The sequence below is a fragment of the Strigops habroptila genome, chromosome Z (assembly GCF_004027225.2).
Source record: "Strigops habroptila isolate Jane chromosome Z, bStrHab1.2.pri, whole genome shotgun sequence".
Taxonomy (NCBI): Eukaryota; Metazoa; Chordata; class Aves; order Psittaciformes; family Psittacidae; genus Strigops; species Strigops habroptila.
The window spans coordinates 65,844,322-65,862,025 of record NC_044302.2 but is presented as its reverse complement, the minus strand read 5'-3'; the positions used below and the strand labels follow the sequence as shown (position 1 = coordinate 65,862,025).

At 41.7% G+C, this 17,704-nt stretch overlaps 1 protein-coding gene across 1 annotated transcript in view; it reads right to left on the bottom strand.

Annotated features, from left to right (window-relative positions):
• Window positions 1-10,348, bottom strand: part of PIP5K1B (phosphatidylinositol-4-phosphate 5-kinase type 1 beta) — a 102,859-nt gene extending 92,511 nt beyond the window's left edge. The window contains exon 1 of the mRNA XM_030512242.1: window positions 10,259-10,348. The gene's annotated coding sequence lies outside the window, so the exon portion shown is untranslated. The remainder of the gene's footprint in view (window positions 1-10,258) is intronic.
• Window positions 10,349-17,704: the final 7,356 nt, after the last annotated feature.

The following is a 17,704-nucleotide window of genomic DNA, read 5'->3' as shown; positions in this document are numbered from 1 at the left end:
AAGCAACCTTGTAAACCCTAAACAAAGTCATGGGACAGCCTTACAAAATATCCAGCCTAGCTAGGAACTGGTATGTTTCTTAGCTATTTTGCATGAGAAATGTAGACAGTTAAAATATGTCTTCACAGACAGGTCAGAGTTAGCTGCCCAAGTTCTACATAATGCCAGACAAAAGAGTTTGGGGCTGAGCAAAGATGACAGTTTACAATACTCCAAGACTTAAAGTTCTGACAGCTTACAAATAGGACACTCCTTCAACTGTTGGAGTTTCTTTTTTAAAACCGTGTGGCCCTGACTTGGCGGGGGGGTTGGACTAGATGATCTCTAGAGGTCCCTTCCAACGCTAACGATTCTATGAATAAAACATCCTTCAGAATATATTTCAGATGTGAAGCAGTACATGAACCATTGTAACCTAAATGTTCATAGTTATAAGCTGTTCATTCTTTAGTCCTGGCTCTTAAACAAACAACAAAATGTTAATTTCACAGCGAACATTTTAGCAAATATTCCTATACGAATGAAACAAAAGCAATTTGCTATTCACATTGCCATTTAAGAGGTCCTTCTGAATTACTATAGATTATTTTATTGAAGAGCTCTGAAAGTCTTCCTTCTCTGAATCAGGATCTCTAAAACTTTTTCCTGATTCATTGTTTCATCTAGTTATGGCAGAATTTAAAGAGGCATCTTAAAATTACACAGGTATACGTGTTTTAATTTTAGGTACTTTTAATACCTTGTACTTAGATTCCACTATTTGCACATCAAGCAATAATATTCTATGTGTGTTTTTCTCCTTTAAAATCAGATGTCAAACTGCCTCTTCTACAATGTCATCTCTGCTTTCTGCATGTACTAGGAATCACCATATGACATGACTGAAGATTAAAGCAGTCCCAGGAACACAACCACACATTTCAGCAGGAGTCTAACAACCAGAGAAAAAGTGATCATGAAAGACTATGATCCTTATCCATGATCATGAAAGACTATGATCCCTTACCCTTACATTCCCAGTATTTTCAAAATATTTCTGGCATAAAGACTGGTGAAACCTCAAAGTAAGGTTCCAATTTAGATTTTTATTGCCACATAATAGAATCATAGGATCATAGAACAGTTAGAGTTGGAAAGGACCTTAAGATTATCTAGTTTCAATCCCCCTGCCAGGGGCAGGGACACCTCACACTAGACCATGTCACCCAACGCTCTGTTCAACCTGGCCCTGAACAGTGCCAGGGATGGAGCATTTACTACTTCTCTGGGCAACCTGTTCCAGTGCCTCACCACCCTCACTGTAAAGAACTTCTTCCTTACATCTAACCTGAACTTCCCTGTTTAAGTTTAAACCCATTACTTCTTGTCCTATCGCTATTATAATGTTCTTTCCATTTGCAATACTGCAGTGTCCTACTATAGTGATCTGTGAATAGCTGGCAAAAGGTTTATAGCGTAAACAAAACCTAATAACATGAAATGTACAAGTATCATTATTTAACAAAATGACTTGTTACATCATCATGTTTGTATTAAAAACAAAACCAGAAGCTGTGGACTCCCATGAAAAGGTTTTCTGTTTCCTAGCCAAGAACCTCTTCATAATACTTCCTTTGTTTCCATGCTTAAAGCGACTGAACATGATGGGACATCTCTCTTCCCTCCCAGCAGCTTCCACTACTACTCTGAATGTGAAAGTTTCTCTTCCTCAAAGTGTGCACAAGGTTCAGTGGGGAATAAACAACTAAAGTACCAGCTCCTCTGCCACTGCATTGAAACCTCTCCATTAGCCAAGAAGGCACATTTTCACCCCTCCATCCTCAGATAAACCTCTCCTATGTCCAGCAGACATACTGGAGAAAGAAGGCTGAACAGGATTGTTTATTGCCTTTTATTTTTTTTTAGAATTATGCATTAAAAAAATATTTGTATATTGAATCAGATCATTACACAAGCCTTCTCAAGTTTGTAAGACATTACAACAAGAGAAGCACACGCTAAAGACAAAGGTCCATGACACGTGACATATCAGTTACTGGAGCTCTGAATGTCAAACATGATACTGAAGTAACTTTAAAGTGACCAAAAAACCTTAACTCAGATAGCACTACTGAAAATAAAGTTCAGTGTTGTTATCTGAGATGGTTTTGGTTCTTTTCCAGAGGTTAAAAAAAGGCACTGTCCTAGTATTATAAATGATTGGCAGACAAGCCTACCACATACCACTGCACGTGCACACCTTCCTACTGACGAGGAAGCACCAACAAGCCCTATAGTGCTAACTGCCACACTGTAAACCTAGGCATGGCCTCATACAAACACCACATTGCTCTCAGGCAAAAAGCCTTGATTCATGACACATTAAAACAAGAGTTTAAATAGGTAGAAACGGAAGAACATCTGCAGAACCTTTAGGATAGAAAGTCATCTTTGCAATATCCAGGGAATCCAACAATCTTTCCATTTAGTTCAATCATCCTCTGAAGATTTTCATACGTAGTCATAACAGGAAGCTCATGAATTTCCGAACTCCTTTTTAATAGTCCTACAATTTTACAGCTTGGTTTAGGGAAGGTACAAACCACCAAAACTGCTATCTTGACCCAAAAGAAATATTTTCATTAATCTTTTAATTGAAGACAAGGCAGCAGTGGTGGTTGCAAGGGATTTTTACACTACTCAAAAACTTGGCTGCTCCCTGTTTATCTGTGCCTTGAGTGCTCAGGATGGCTTACCAACAACTGAGTTTGTAAGGGGGAAAAAAAAAGCAAACAACAAAACAAAAACCCCAAACCCGACCAAAAAAAAACCCCAAAACAAACCACCAAACCCCAAACCCAAAGAAAACATATTTCCCAAATTTCATAAAGCAACAGATTACAGATTACAAACTGTCCCCCTGTCCTGTGTTCAGCTGTAGCAGTCATTTTCTCCTTAGTAGCTGGTGCAGCGCTGTGTTTTCTACTTCAGCCTGAGAACGGTGCTGATAACACACCGATGTTTTTAGTTGTTCAAAGCCTTGTTGTTGCTCAGGGCCCCATTTGAAATCATTCTTCTTCCAGGTCACGTGATAAAAACAAGAAAGTAACCACGAAATAAATAGCTGCTGACACTTGTGGGATGCCCTAGTGGGATAAGAAAGAAGCACAATCTTTCTTAGGTGGTGTGGGGTTCTGGAGAATGCACATCCCAAATTACAGTCTGACTGTAAGTCCTCTCTATAGAACCTGGTGGTGAAGGTACGCCACGTAGATGCTCATGTACCCAAGAGTAGGGCCACTGAGGAACATGACTTTATTCTCAGCTAGATGACCATCTCCACCACTCTGTGTTTTGAAAAGAAAATATGTGCTGTTATGACCATCATCGGAGAATAAAGTCATACCACGACACCTCAGGCCATCAAGGCAGAAATGCAACATGTAGATGGGCTCGTGATCGAGGGGTGGACTTAACAATGGACACTATTGCCCAGGTTATGCAACAGGAGCAAGCTCCAGAACACCATCTCTCCTGCCTGGAAAGACTGTTACAAGAGATGGAGCCTGACATCACGGGCTGAATGAATCTAAAGTAGAAAACACAGCACTGCACCAGCTACTAAGAAGGAGAAAAATGACTGATACAGCTGAACATAGGACACCTCCAAATCACTCAGAGACCAGCTTAAACCTTTGGTAAGCTAACAAAAAAACCAAACCAAGCCACCAAAACCAAAACATTTGACACACAGATTTTGACACTACTGTTGCCTCAAAAATCATCACTAATAAACAAATCAGAGTTTAAGACATGCTATCTCATGCAGCTAATCCTCTTCATGAACTAAAAAAAAAAAAAAAAAAAAAAAATCAACCTGAGATTCGGAGAAGAAACAACAGTTTGTAATGAATCCAAGAGAAAACGCTTACTGGATGTCATGGTCTTGTGGCTAATGGCAGGAGACTTCGCAAGAGTTTACGTAACTGTAAACACATAAATGCAAGTGCCATTCTGGCACCTTTCTAAACACTCCAGTCAGCAAACTAACAGGACAGAGGCCAGCACAGGCTACTAGCTCCAACACAGTTCTGGGCTCCCACCAGCTTGCCACTCTTGGTACCTCCCTGCTCCCCCAGTTGCTGCCGCTGCAACTAGCTATGCTGAGACCGGGAGACTGACAGGCAAACCCCTGCTACAATCAAGCTATCATTTGGCTGCATGGATGTATCCTCTGACATTTCGGTGACTCACGGTGATATCCAGGCCAAGAACTTCCTGTGAAAACAAACTCAGCAGGAGAAAAAAACAAATTACTTCCCCAGACAGAGAGAGGTGGGAAGTTCTGGGTACAAAACAGCACAAGGAGAATACAGCCGGTTCACTCCTCTGCAGACACAGGTCTAACCACAGGCTTTTCTAAGCTATAGCTTGCAGCAACAAGCGAAAAAGCCTAAATGGGCACAGAAAGTGATATTAGACTATGATGCAGACTGGGGACATGGTGGGGGCAAAAGCTGTTGCAACCAAGCAACAAGTTCCTCTCTCAACCAAATTACAGGACTACCAATAACAATTTCACATATGTTCTCAAGAGCAAAAGAAACTAACATGTCTCACTCTACTAATTCCACTTCTTTTCCATCTCTCCACTGCTGTTTACACATCCCCACATACAACCCCACAAATGGTTGCACCAGCAAATTGCGCCAGTTAAAGAGTCAGTTGAAAAACAGCTGCTCACCACATCAATTTCTTTTGTTCTTGTGAAGTTATTTTTAACTCAGATCAGTTCAGTGATCAGATGTTATTACAAAGCCTCACCAACAGCTTGGCAATCACAGCCAAAATAGTGGAAAACTACCGTAACAGTTGTAGTATTTTAAAGTCGGCTTTGGTGATGAAGGCAACATCCCATTAAACTACATTGCTCATCAAGCTATAAACTTCAGTGTTAGCAGTTTCCTTCAGTTCAAATGGCATAAGTATGTTTCTGGAGTTGTAAAGAAGATTTAATAACTCTATTTGTAAATTACAGCAATATTTCTACTATTTAATGGTATTCAATTTTTAAAGTATTTGTGTAACTGAACTATCTTTGTATTTGTGTCCATTGCACTTAATATAATTCTGATCATAAACTATTATCTCTAGTCAAAGGACATCAAGATAGGCTTTCAAATTGATATATTCGCGTGCTAGAAAACTGTCACTCAGTAAGTTTGGACAGTGACAAAATGAGCCAAGCAGAACCCAACTACAGATCCCCCACACCTTTTTTCATAGGATGAGCTCTATGATTCACAGTGAATTGGTCTCCACTGAGAGAAGATTAAAATAACCTTAACACTGGGCCATGACCTGAAGACACATACTTCTTACACAGCATTGGATGAATCTTTCAGCCTCTGTGTCTTAGCTCCAGGGTGTGCAATATGGGTGTTCCCTGGCCTCAGTGAGACATTTTAAAAGGTATACCACTATTTACAGTTCCCTGCAGTAACAAGCATCACATAAAACCAAAGCGTATCAAACACAAGCGGCTTGCCAGGTGGCATGCAGTCACAAAAGACATGAATTTTGAGCTAAAACAGCTAGCAATAAAAATGAGCACAGTTAATCAAATGGCCATCATTCAGCACCTCCCTTACCACAGAAGCATCCTATGACTATGCACATACACAGCACCACAAAGAATTTTACAAGTAACTTACTTCTTGACTATGATGCAGATCATAGCCTTGACATACTGAAGAAACTAATGTTAAGCTTACTATTACTTTTAGTTATTCAAAATCTCATACTTCAAAATACACAACATAAGCACATCTGGACAATGGTGAAAATATACAAGGCACTTGCAACACCTATAACTGCTCCCTACTTTGCTGATCCCAAATAAAACAGCTAGTTTTATAGCAAGGAGAAAAAAAAACAGTAAAATGGTAGATATTGTACCTCACAACAGGCTGATACAGTTTGCTAGTTCACAGCTGGAGAATGAAGAAGGAAGGCACAAGATGGCATTTCCAGCTCACTGAGTGGCATTTCCTCCTTCACTGAGGACTCGAAGTTTCTCCCTCACATATAAGGAAACAAAGTTCTTTCTGGACGGTAAAAACGTAAAGAATAAGACAAGGCACATGACCTCATAACCACAGCAGGAATCTACAATGACAAGTCAGACACTTGATCTATTTAGGGAAAATAAAATTCAGAGTATCAGTGGTGTGGGGCCACAACAAGCAGATATAGTACAAAATTGATTCAAACACAAATTACACCTAGAAGATGAAGAATGGTCCAAGCTGTACCTAACACCGGATGGCAGGGATAATGACTTTCCAATCCCTGCCTAGCAATGTTAGTAAAACTTCATTTAAAAAAGCATTTAATTGCATTTAACTTGTGCAGTTTGCTGTTCAGTCCTAAACAATATGGGGGTTTGAACACTACAACGTAGAACAAACTGCTCATCTATATATGCTTCTAAGTGCACATTTTATTTTGCCTGATTAGTAAAGTTTGGTTTTTAGCTTCTACAATATAGAAATTTCAACTATAGTGCCATATAATTACCAGTAGTAGAATCACAGAATTACAGAATAGCTTAGGTTGGAAAAGACCTTTGAGATCGTTGAGTCCAGCTGTTAACCTAGCACTACCAAGTCCACCATTAAACCATGTCCTTAAGTGCCACATCTACATGCCCTCAAGTATCTCCGGGGATGGTGACTCACTTTCCTGTGCAGCCAGTTCCAATGCTTGAAAACCCTTTCAGCAAAGAAATTTTTCCTAATATCTAACCTAAACCTCCCCTGGCTCAACTTGAAGCCATTTCCTCTTGTTCTATCACTTGTCTCTGGGGAGAACAGACAGACACTCCACCTTGCTGCAATCTCCTTTCAAGCAGTTGTAGAGAACAATAAGGTCTCCCCTGAACCTCCTTCTCTCCAGACTAAAAAACCCCACTTCCCTCAGCTGCTCCTCATGAGACTTGTACTCTAGACCCTTCACCAGCTTCACTGCCCTTCTTTGGATGCACTCCTGCAGCTCAATGTCTTTCTTGTAGTGACAGGCCCGAAACTGAATACAGTATTCAAGGTGTGATCTCACCAGTGCCAAGTACAGGGGAACGATTGCTTCCCTGGTCTTGCTGGCCGCATTGTATCTGATACAAGGCAGGATGCTGTTGGACCCAAGTGCAGGATCCAGCACTAAGCCTTGCTGAACCTCACACCACTGGCCACAGCCCATTGATCCAGCCTGTCCAGATCCCTCTGCAGAGCCTTTCTACCCTCCAGCAGATCAACACTCCAGCCAAATTGGTGTCATCTGTAAAATTCCTGAGGGTGCACTCGATCCTCTTCTGCAGATCACTGATAAAGACATTAAACAGAACTGGGTCCAGTACTGAGCCCTGGGGAACACCAGTTGTGACTGTCTGCCAACTGGATTTAACTCCATTCACCATCATTCTTTGCGCTCAGCCATTCAGGCAGTTTTTCACCCAGCAAAGCATGCTTGTCCAAGCCACGAGCAGCCAGTCTTCCCAGGAGAATGCTGTGGGAAACAGCGTCAAAGGCCTTACTGAAGTCCAGGTAAACAACATCCATAGCCTTTCCCTCATCCACTAAACAGGTCACCTTGTCATAGGAGGAGATCAAATAGCCAAAGTAACAAAACTGCAACACCAAGTATATATTCTGTGATCATTGTACACAACAAATGTTTAGGCAGGTTGTCAGCAATTGTTAGCACAGCATAGTATCCTGCAGGGTGCTGAAAACTGCACAGGAGCTGTGCCAGCTCTTATCTTCCCTTAAAATTAAAAAGGAGCTAGGGGGAAAAGGGCAGGCAGTACCGCACGAACAGGTTCCCAGGTCATAAGAAAAGGCTGTTGCCAGCTTCTAAGCTAAAGTGGCCAGGAACACCAACACACTTAACGTGCCTTAGTTACACAGACCATAAACACACAGTGGACACTGTACACATGGAGCTGCAACAATCACTAAGCATGTTTTCAACCTCAGATAAAGTACGTTTTTTACAGTTTCTAGCCTACTGTGCTTATGTCAAAAGTGAAAAAAGAAATCCCTTAGCTACCTACAGGATAGATGAGAAACAAAACTGAGAAAAAAAAGAAAAAAAAAAAATCAAGGCCATTCCACAAACACACGCTATTACAGCCAACCACGTAAGCATACACTTATTTTTAGACATGTGTTTCGATTCTCCCAATATCAAGAAGACCTAATAAGTAAAACAACTTAAAAAAGGCCTAACTTAAAATAATTTAATATAATTTTAATAACTTAAAAAAAAAACAAACCCTAAAAGCAAATAACTAAAGATTATTAATAGCCCTAAACTAGAATCAACCCAACTCAGTTAAAGAAACCTCCTGCTGTTTCTAATGGTTTAAGGATCAATTCCTAAACTTAGAATACGACTTTCCACTCCCTGTTTTACCTAGTGGGGGAGGGGAAGAATCCAAGAAATAGATGAAATACAGTAAAACAGAAAGAGTGAAGGGCCACATTTTTGCAATTATGTTTTATTTTCCCCTCAACATATTAATTACCAGAAACTGACCTTTAGAAGCAAACCAGATTTTAGTATTTGTGTTCAATTCTGGTTTTCATGAATCAATTGTGAGACGGCTACAAGGCAAAAAAGTACATTAAGGATGGGAGAAAGTATCTGGGTGGAGAAAGAGACATGTCAAATTAAGAATTATTTATGTTTTTTTACGTTCTGGAAGAGTCAGAGTAACAGCTACATTAGGTATTCATCAGACTATGTATTCTCTGCTTTGAAGATAAAAGAACTTTGAGTGACCATTTAATGAACTTTATTAAAAAGTATCTCTACCATAATAAACCATGGGATAAACATCCTATAAATTTACATGGAGACATAAAAAAGCCAGTGGCTGCTACAATATACATTTACTAATTCCCAGACTGCCCATGCTCCTTATGTTAGGTTCATTTTAAGAAGAGTTTCCGTGGTATAAATTTTTATCTGAGCCCTCCTCCACCTTATATTATCCAAATGTTAGCTCAAAACATTTACATGAATACGTACTCTCTAACAAAGCAGAAGGAACAAAACAACTGTTTCTTCACCTTAAGCAACATCCTTTTAGAAGCAACATGAAACAAGTATATTTACATTTCCTTTGGGAGACTTAACGTAACATCCGCACAAAGTTTTCCTAAAGCAACAGCACGTACCATAGCTTTGTTTTAAAGAAGCAGCATTAAAAAGAAAAGGAGGGGAGTGAAAAAAACCCAAGTGAAAAAAAACCAAACCAAACCACAAATCAAAACCCCTCTGATCACCTAAGCAGTGTATCGGAAACACTGCTACTCTAGGAAAGCCACTGTATGGTACCAAGAGATAAGTTTCTTATTTAAATTGTGCTGCTGTGGACACTGTTCAGAAAGATGCGCATTTTGAACAGCAGCGGCTCAGCTCACACCTGCCCTCCCACAGTCAGCAGCGGCAGCACCAGCGATGGGTCGCCCCACGGAGCCCGGCCGGACCGCCACAGGGATGGGCTGCGCGCACCTGAATGAACTCCCTCAATCACAACAGTTTAATGCCGGAATAACCAGCGCCTAAGGCATTAAGGCATGCAGAAACCTACCCCTCACACGCTGTTGCTCTTTCCTTCCCACTCTCTCCCCCCCACACACACCTTAAAAAGCGAAAATCCCACAATTAAGAGGCTTGAAAGTCCGTGGAAGTTCACAGAAAAATCTCCCCAAACCAAGCACAAGCCCCCCAGAACCGAGACGCGTTTCCCGTCAATCTTTCAGGCTGCAGCCGGCTCGGCCTCCTCCGGAGCAGGTGAAGCTCCCCAGTGGGGGACAGGCACCCGGCTCCGAGCGCTCCCCGCCTACCCCCAAGTCCCGCGCCGCCCGGTCCCCCACAGACCTGCACCCAGGGGCTCCACAGCTCTAAAAATGAAATCAGGGGAAAACCGGCCAAACGCGACAAAGCCCCCCACGCCCGCGGCGAGGCCGCCCACCCCACAGCGGGGAAAGCCCGGCCGGTGCGCACGGAGGCACTGCGCGTTCGGAGGTACCCGCCGCACCCGGCGCAACCCGCGGCCAGCCTGTGACGGCCTCCAGCGAGGCGCCTCCCGCCCGCCGGAGGCCTTCCCTCGCCTGCACCGCCCCCTCGATCCCCCCGAGGCCAGAGCAGGGGACCGGGCTGTCGCCCCCGCTGCCCCCGGCCCGCCAGAACTGCAGCGGCACAGCTCTCTCACCTCCAGCGCCGGTGTGTGGCGGTGCGACGCGGCGCGGCGCGGAGGGCCGCGGTTCAGGCCCCGCCCGCTAGCCGGCTCCTCCCGCCCACCCTGGGGACTGAGGCGGGTCGGTGGGCGCCCTGCGAGTTCAACCCGCCCCGCTTGCGGGGGGAGGCCCGTGGTCCTGGTTGCCTCCCCTCGTCGTTGGCCGCGCCTTGCCCTGTGTTTGCGAATGCAGGAGGTTTTTCGGGGTACGCCGGGGCACGGCGGATGAGCGGCTGATGGCTGAGAGTCCCGGGTCCGCAGGATACGCGGCTGTGGGGGGTCATGAAGTGCTGTGTGCTGCTTTGATGTGCGAGGCCATGGTGGTGCACTGAAATGTAACAGCACCTGTTGGCCCATTTTTGGCAGGAGGGACTTTGCCTCTGCGGCCAGCCGGCCGTTTGCAGCTGACTCTGGCAGCCTGGACCGAAGGGCCACTGTCTGGGGTGTGCTCACTTCCATGCTTCATGTTTTGCTTCTCCAAGTTGCACTCATTCATCACATGTGAGCTCCAAGTACTACTTGTCACATAAAACTTTTGTGCTAGCTACCAAGCGACGCATACGCCCTGAGTGGGACCACACAAGCACTGTTACTGCAGCGTCCACCCAGGCACCCCCATCAACACTGAGAAGGCCAAAAGTCCAAGTTGTTGATGCCCTCGACATCATGTACTTCCCATGTTTAAGTTTTTCAGGCCTCAGGAAGGTACTGAGGAAAAGGACAGTGAGGAAGGCTATAATCAGTGTAGATGTATGAATGCGGAAAAGAAGCTGGGAGGACATGCAAAGATTTCCTGCTCAAGAAAATGGGGGTTGGGAGAACCTCATCTGCAACACTGCTGCATTCAGGGGAACATCTCTTCTCCAGGGGCCTCAGCTCTTCTCAGGGAGCAGAGTGCTGGGGCCGTATCCCTGCTGCATGACCCAAGGCCAGGTCATGACAGGTGGCTGTGCCTGCTCCCTGCTTCAGAATGGTTACAAACCTTTAGTGTCTACTCTGGGCCTTTTTGTTCATGGTAGAATAGACTACTCCCAAGCTACACAAGATGAGTACGTAATAGCTGTGCATTTATAGCTGTAATTACTGATATCAGATAGCTGACTCATGCACATTGAATTCCAAGTGTAGAAGGAACTCCTGAATGCGTGCGTGTGTTAAAGAAATCACATAGCATTTCAACATGCTACTTCCATTTTGTTCCATTTTATTCAAGGTCCTTACTTCACTCTGCTTTTTATCTGCCATGGAATTTATAACAAATGATAGCAGAGCAAGTGCATCATATGTTTACTCAAATCAGTGTGCAATAGTCACATCACATAAATGGTGATGACTTTCTTAGATCAGAGCTGGAAGAGAAATCTCTGGTAAACTAGCTTCTGCTCTCATCCCCTGGTGCTTCAATTTCTGCTTTTCACACCAGTAGTAGTACAGTGGCTCATATACACTGCAGTCAGATGTGCCATCTGGCTCAGCTCTCAATCTTTAGAGTGGATGATACTTTCTGAATGTATTCAAAATCTGCAGCATTAACTAGCTTGTGGTGATATGAGTATTTGGAAGATGACAGAAAACAATCTAATACTGTCAGGGCTGTTCAAAATTTCCTTTCAGATCTTTAAAGTGGACTGCTTTATGTTACATTTCACCTCAACTGGCAAGACTGTTACATCTTACATAACTCTTGCAAAGGAAGTTTTAAGAACTGCAGACAGCAGTGACACTGGCTACATGTGGCAAACAGTCAACACCAAGTCCCAGGCCCAAGAAGAAGAGCAGACAGAACCTCTGATTCCTTTTCCTCAGAAAAGCATCCTAATGTAGGACAGAGTTTCTTCCTTCTTTCTTCTTTGTGCTGAACTAAGCAGATACCTGAAGGTTTTTTCCCATTCATGCATGCGGTCAGTAACAGTGCTATATGATGTAAGAAAACTGTCAGTAAGTGACACATTACGAATTTCAATGACCATTTTCCTCTCCTCACACTGCCAGGGTGGTAGCTAATTGCCCTGGGGTCTGCAAAGCAACAACCTGCACAGATACACGAAAAACAGCCTGATGAGAGTTGCTACTAGCTGTGGTGGTAAACTGCTGCTTGTAATCTAATTTTCTGCAATTATCATTTTGATTGATCACCCTACACAGAATTCCATGCTAACACTTTATGCTGCTTACATCATATGAGCTAGCAAGGTAACTGCAGGAAATCTGGAGCTGTAAGTGACAGTCCAACACATTTTTCTGATTCGTACAGTTATGCTTCAATGGGATTGAAGGTGATGTTTATGTAGAGGACATTTATGTTAATGGCTTCAAAATATTAAAACATCTCACAGCCTGTGTATTTCTTCCACAAAATATCTGAGATGAGAGGAATACTATTATTTAGTTTTATAAAATGAAGACGTGTGTTGACAATACACTTAAGTCAGTTTTAAGACTCATAATTCCAGATCAAAAGCACTGCAGCAGAGTGGTGATCTGGTATAAACTCATTTTGCTGTTTCAGACTCCTTCAGACAGTTTATATGAATTAGCTTAAGGCTGATGAGTTTTTTACTTTTCCTCCCTCAAGAGCTTACATTCTTGACTGTGTGGTGAGAAGTGTAGTTGTGTGCCATACCTGAGCCAGAACAAGTATACGCTACTGGGAGAGCCAGTGGTACACAGGCCCAGGATGAATTTTGCTGAAACCATCAATACAGACATTTAACATTCGGCATGCAGAGTCCAGTATCATGCACAGATAATATTTTAGGCCTCCATTAGTAATTTTATTTATATGTTCCTTCGTTTTTACATACCCAGTAGCCATGGACCAATTTTTGAAGGAGAGTGGCACATACGAAGATTTACTTTCTTCAACATTAAAAAAAAAGGAAGGGAAGGGAAGGGATATCGGAAATATTACTAATAACGCATTTTACAGGAAATTAAAATTTATTGGTCTCATATTTGTCAGAATATTCAAGGGCAGTTTCTTCTTTCTGTCTAGTAATTGCATATATCATAAGCTTCGTATGTTGTTACTGTCATGGAAATGTGAGCTATGGCCTGTCAGCATGTCAACACAGCCTGAATCTGAATTTTGTTTGCTGAAACCAAGGGCAGGGGAGAGGGCCTCCTGAAAGGACCCTGAATGCTTTTAAGAAAGCAGACCTTCTTCAGTAGGGTGAACCTGGATTTGTGATGACTGCTTTCAGAAGAGTGAAAGTCTTTGGTATCTAAGAATTGGTTGCTCGTTTCTCCCTTTTTATTTTTTGCTGCTCCACAAGCAATGGAGATAACTGAGCAGAACTAGTCACTCAGCTATGCTCTAGAAATTGCAGAGCTCTTCATACAGATACTCACATGAGCCATGGCAATTCAGACATTTGTCTACATCTTGGCAAATCAGTCATCTTTATCCCTTCCTTTGAACAAAACTGTGGTCTTTGTACCATTGATATTACTTACTCTGAACAGAACAGGTGCACTTTTCTAGAATCAATTACATATGGTAAACTGCCTCCTCCCTTAATCACTTGCTTCAATCCAGCCAAATTTACAAATAAGTTCATTCTTTCTGGATTCCTCATCCATGAGTGTGTTCCTTTAGCCACCCACCTATCCTTGCATTTGTCCTAATTAGTGAACAGTTCTGCAATAAGCTGGGTTTCTTTGATTGTTCCTGTAGTTGTGAGGCTCCAGAGCATGTGTATATGGTGGTTAAAACATGTAGATAGGGTTTCCAGTCTGAGTGTTGCCATTATTTCCTGTTTTTTTGAAGACGATTATATACTCTAAGTGAAGTCCACAGGGGAAATTGCATTTAAGAGAAAAGAAGTGGTAAAACTTTTCTAATAGTAAAAGAGGTGGAAGCATTTGGGTGAGTTAAAATGCCAGCACTGTCACCTAAAATGCATGCAAAGTTCTGGCAGTTAATTAATGAAATTAAGTTTTCCACATGTTCACTTGAAAACTGAGCAGTGTTGAGCTCTCCTAGCTGTTAAAAACTAGATGATGTTGATTCTGTTCCCTGGTTTAGGACATATGCCCGAAATGATCTAATCCCTAGGAAGAACAGCCATAGAGAAATTCTAAACCAGTATTTTCTTTTCCTGTTGATTTTACTACTTAGATGATGTAGATGCAAACTAGTGGAAAATCTTCAGAGGAGGGAAAGAAATTACTTAAATGTCAAGAATAAATGTTCTCTGAAGGTTTTTATTGACTACTCTTCTTCTCTCATGTTTTTTTAAAATAACATTGCAATGAATGTAGTAATGTCATTTTAGGTAAAAGGATGGTTTGAACTCACCCTTTTAAAGAAGCATCAGATTTAAAGTGACATTTCATTTACGAAGATTTTACATGTTCACTAATGATACACTCGTTAATTTACAATAAGCTGTGTTATTGGAGTGTAAGACTTCTGCTTCATATCTGAGGAAACCTGGAAAATGAAAATTCCATTTGAACTCAAACTAGTATAAATGTTTGCATCTTTAAATTCTACAAAAACAATAATTACACAAAGCAAATAAAAATGCAGGTACTAGCCCATAGTATGCATCCTGCAGACTTCTACTGGATTTTGTGGCTTTCTCCTAAAAGCTATGCTTTCTCTTTGAGATAGTGAATCAAGTACACTCTGTTTTGAAGGCATGCATCAGGTTTCTCTGACAATAGAGTGTAAAACTCCTAGTTCATTGTCTGGAAGAGCAAAACTGTCTTGCAGGGAAATCTAATGCCAGTGCAACATCTTCCATGTAGAGAGATGCCTTATCCCAGGTTTGGGATTCTGCCCCCTCAAGAATCATTTGTTCTTAAGTCTTTCAGTGCTGTTTTGTGTTTTTCCTTTCAAAGAATATCTCAGCTTTAGAGGGAAAGTACTCAGGATTCATGGCAGGGAATTTAACCATGAGGTGCAGTGCATTTTCAATAGGTTGTGGTGCCATTTTACCAATAAAATCCTGTACTTGAGGTGCTATGCACATGGATGCATAGCTGTGCTCACATACATCACTTGAGAGGAGAAAATTTGGTTTCTAAGAGTTTTCACAAGTGCATTACTCATGTATTAATATCATCATGCATCAGTAAACCTTAGCGTTTAAAAAAAAAAAAAAAAGTTGCATCTGGCTTTTGCATATGCAGACAGTTAGTTATGTGCAAGTTTTATTGCACTCGTTTCAGAAATCTGATTTTCAAAATGTTGGTCATGAGTAGGTAGTAACAGGTCAAGAAAACATGGTTTTATTCCCTAGTTAAACAGGAGCTCTAAACCCTGAGAAACCTCCTCTGCTGGATGGTAGAAACCAAGCCCACATGTTTTTCCCAGACACATTCCTTTATAGCTGCACAGAAACATAGTTCCAGTGTATTTCTCTTTCTATTATAGTATCACATCATCATATAGAAAAGTAAATGCTGGTACGTACTATTGCTGGTACATACTGGGGCTAGCTGCTATAGCCTGTCTGCACGGCACAGTGCAGTGCTGTGCAGATATATGCTGAAGGGAACTCTGGTACCAGACACAATAGAGTTGCATTAGCAACTTAATTAGCTCAAAGAGCATTACTAACATAGTTACACAGTTAGGGCTCCAAAAGCAATATCTTTCAGCACTATCTCTAAATGGTAATCATTAGGTAGAATGTGACTAATGCTGCATGAGATGCTACATTAGGCTCTGCGGCCAATCAAGCAAATGTTCTGTATGTGGCAAGTTGCTGCTTCTAAGTTTGACATGAGTAAGCGTGCACTTCTGTGAATTTTCTGTTAGTGGAAAATACTAAAAAAAGTTATATTAATTTTTTCCAGTCACAAAAAAAAGAACAAAATAATAAGCATAACAGAACAAACAAAAAAAAGGAGCACATGAAACAGAAGTTTTTAAGACACTCAGAATTCCTTCTTTTCCTCTGCCTTCAAAATTCAACATATTCAGGAGAATTTCTTTTGGAGTGATAATGTATCTGGAAAACCTTTAATAATAGAGAAGCAACACATCTATCAGGATGCTTCAAAAGTTTTCCAAGTGTTTTGTCCCTCAGGAAGATATCCGCATTCAGATCTTGATGTCTGAACAAAAGACTGTCAAAGGTAATGAGACACAGTGCTGAAGAAGAGGTGTCCCTATGGAGAGGTCATCAAAGAACTATAGATAGTTTTGACTGTATGTTCCTAAGTTGCACATATGACATAATTGCTAGCGTTTATCATACTTCTGATATGGATAGCTTCTGAAAACACTGCTGTGTAGGATTATGTTAGAAGAATTTTTTTTCTTTAACTGACTAGTTTTGCTGTAGATAATCGTGTCATTTCTGACTTAGCATTTCTGATGAGCTTCTCTGTTTTATTACTGTATATTCGTATTGAGATGTTATTTAGGAACAACTTTAAGAGAAAAAACAAGTAGCTGTTTTTTTGATGGCATTGAAATATGGAGAAAAGTTCCAATCTTGTTTCACTTCGTGGGTATTTACTACACTTACGACTGCAATTCATCTCTTGAAGATGAATTTGGAGAAGAGGCCAGGTGAATTGGACAGGGAACAGGTCGGCGTGTCTGTAAAAGCAGGATGTCCTTCACCTAAAAACACATGGCTGTTACTAAGGAACCAGTATCTGCTCCATTTATTGCAGTGATGGGAGAGAAAAAATATGATAGGATCATATTCTTGTTACTGTTGCTTTCCAAACTTCATTTGAGTTCTTCTTTATGCATTAAAAGAAAAGTGGTCTTCATTTCATGTGAATTATACCATCAGGACAAAAGAGCTGCCAGGGCGGTAGGAGACAAACAACTTTTAAGAAAATCTGAAAAGAACAGAAAACCTGTTTCATTCACCTATATGTATGTTGCGGTGCCTGGCTTTCTTAATCTGTACAGAACTAAAATAACAGAGCTATCTTACTTGCTACTGGCTTGGTTATAATAGTTAATGTCTTTTTGGTAAGGTTTTCACCTTTCTACTCCGTATTTCCTGTAAGTACATGTATAGGTTCAGCCAAATGAGAATTGAGGTGTCCACACATACCTCAGGGCAAGGTTATTTTGCTCCAGAAATTAGAATCATAGAATAGTTAGGGTTGGAAAGGAACTTAAGATCACCTAGTTCCAACTCCTCTGCCATGAGCAGAGGCGCCTCACACTAGATCATGCTGCCCAAGGCTCTGTCCAACCTGGCCTTGAACACTGCCAGGGATGGAGAATTCTTCCCTAACAAAGTGACTAGCTGTCACTGAGTCCTGATAGAAATGAAAGGGCTGTTTTCTGCTTCATACTAACACATGATGACCTTCAATGCTGTCGTGGTTTAAGCCCAGCTGGTTAACTCAGAACCACGCAGCTGCTCACTCACTCCCCCCCAAGAGACTGAAAAGTCCTTGATCACAGTAAGCGTTACTGAGCAACAACCAAAACCTTGA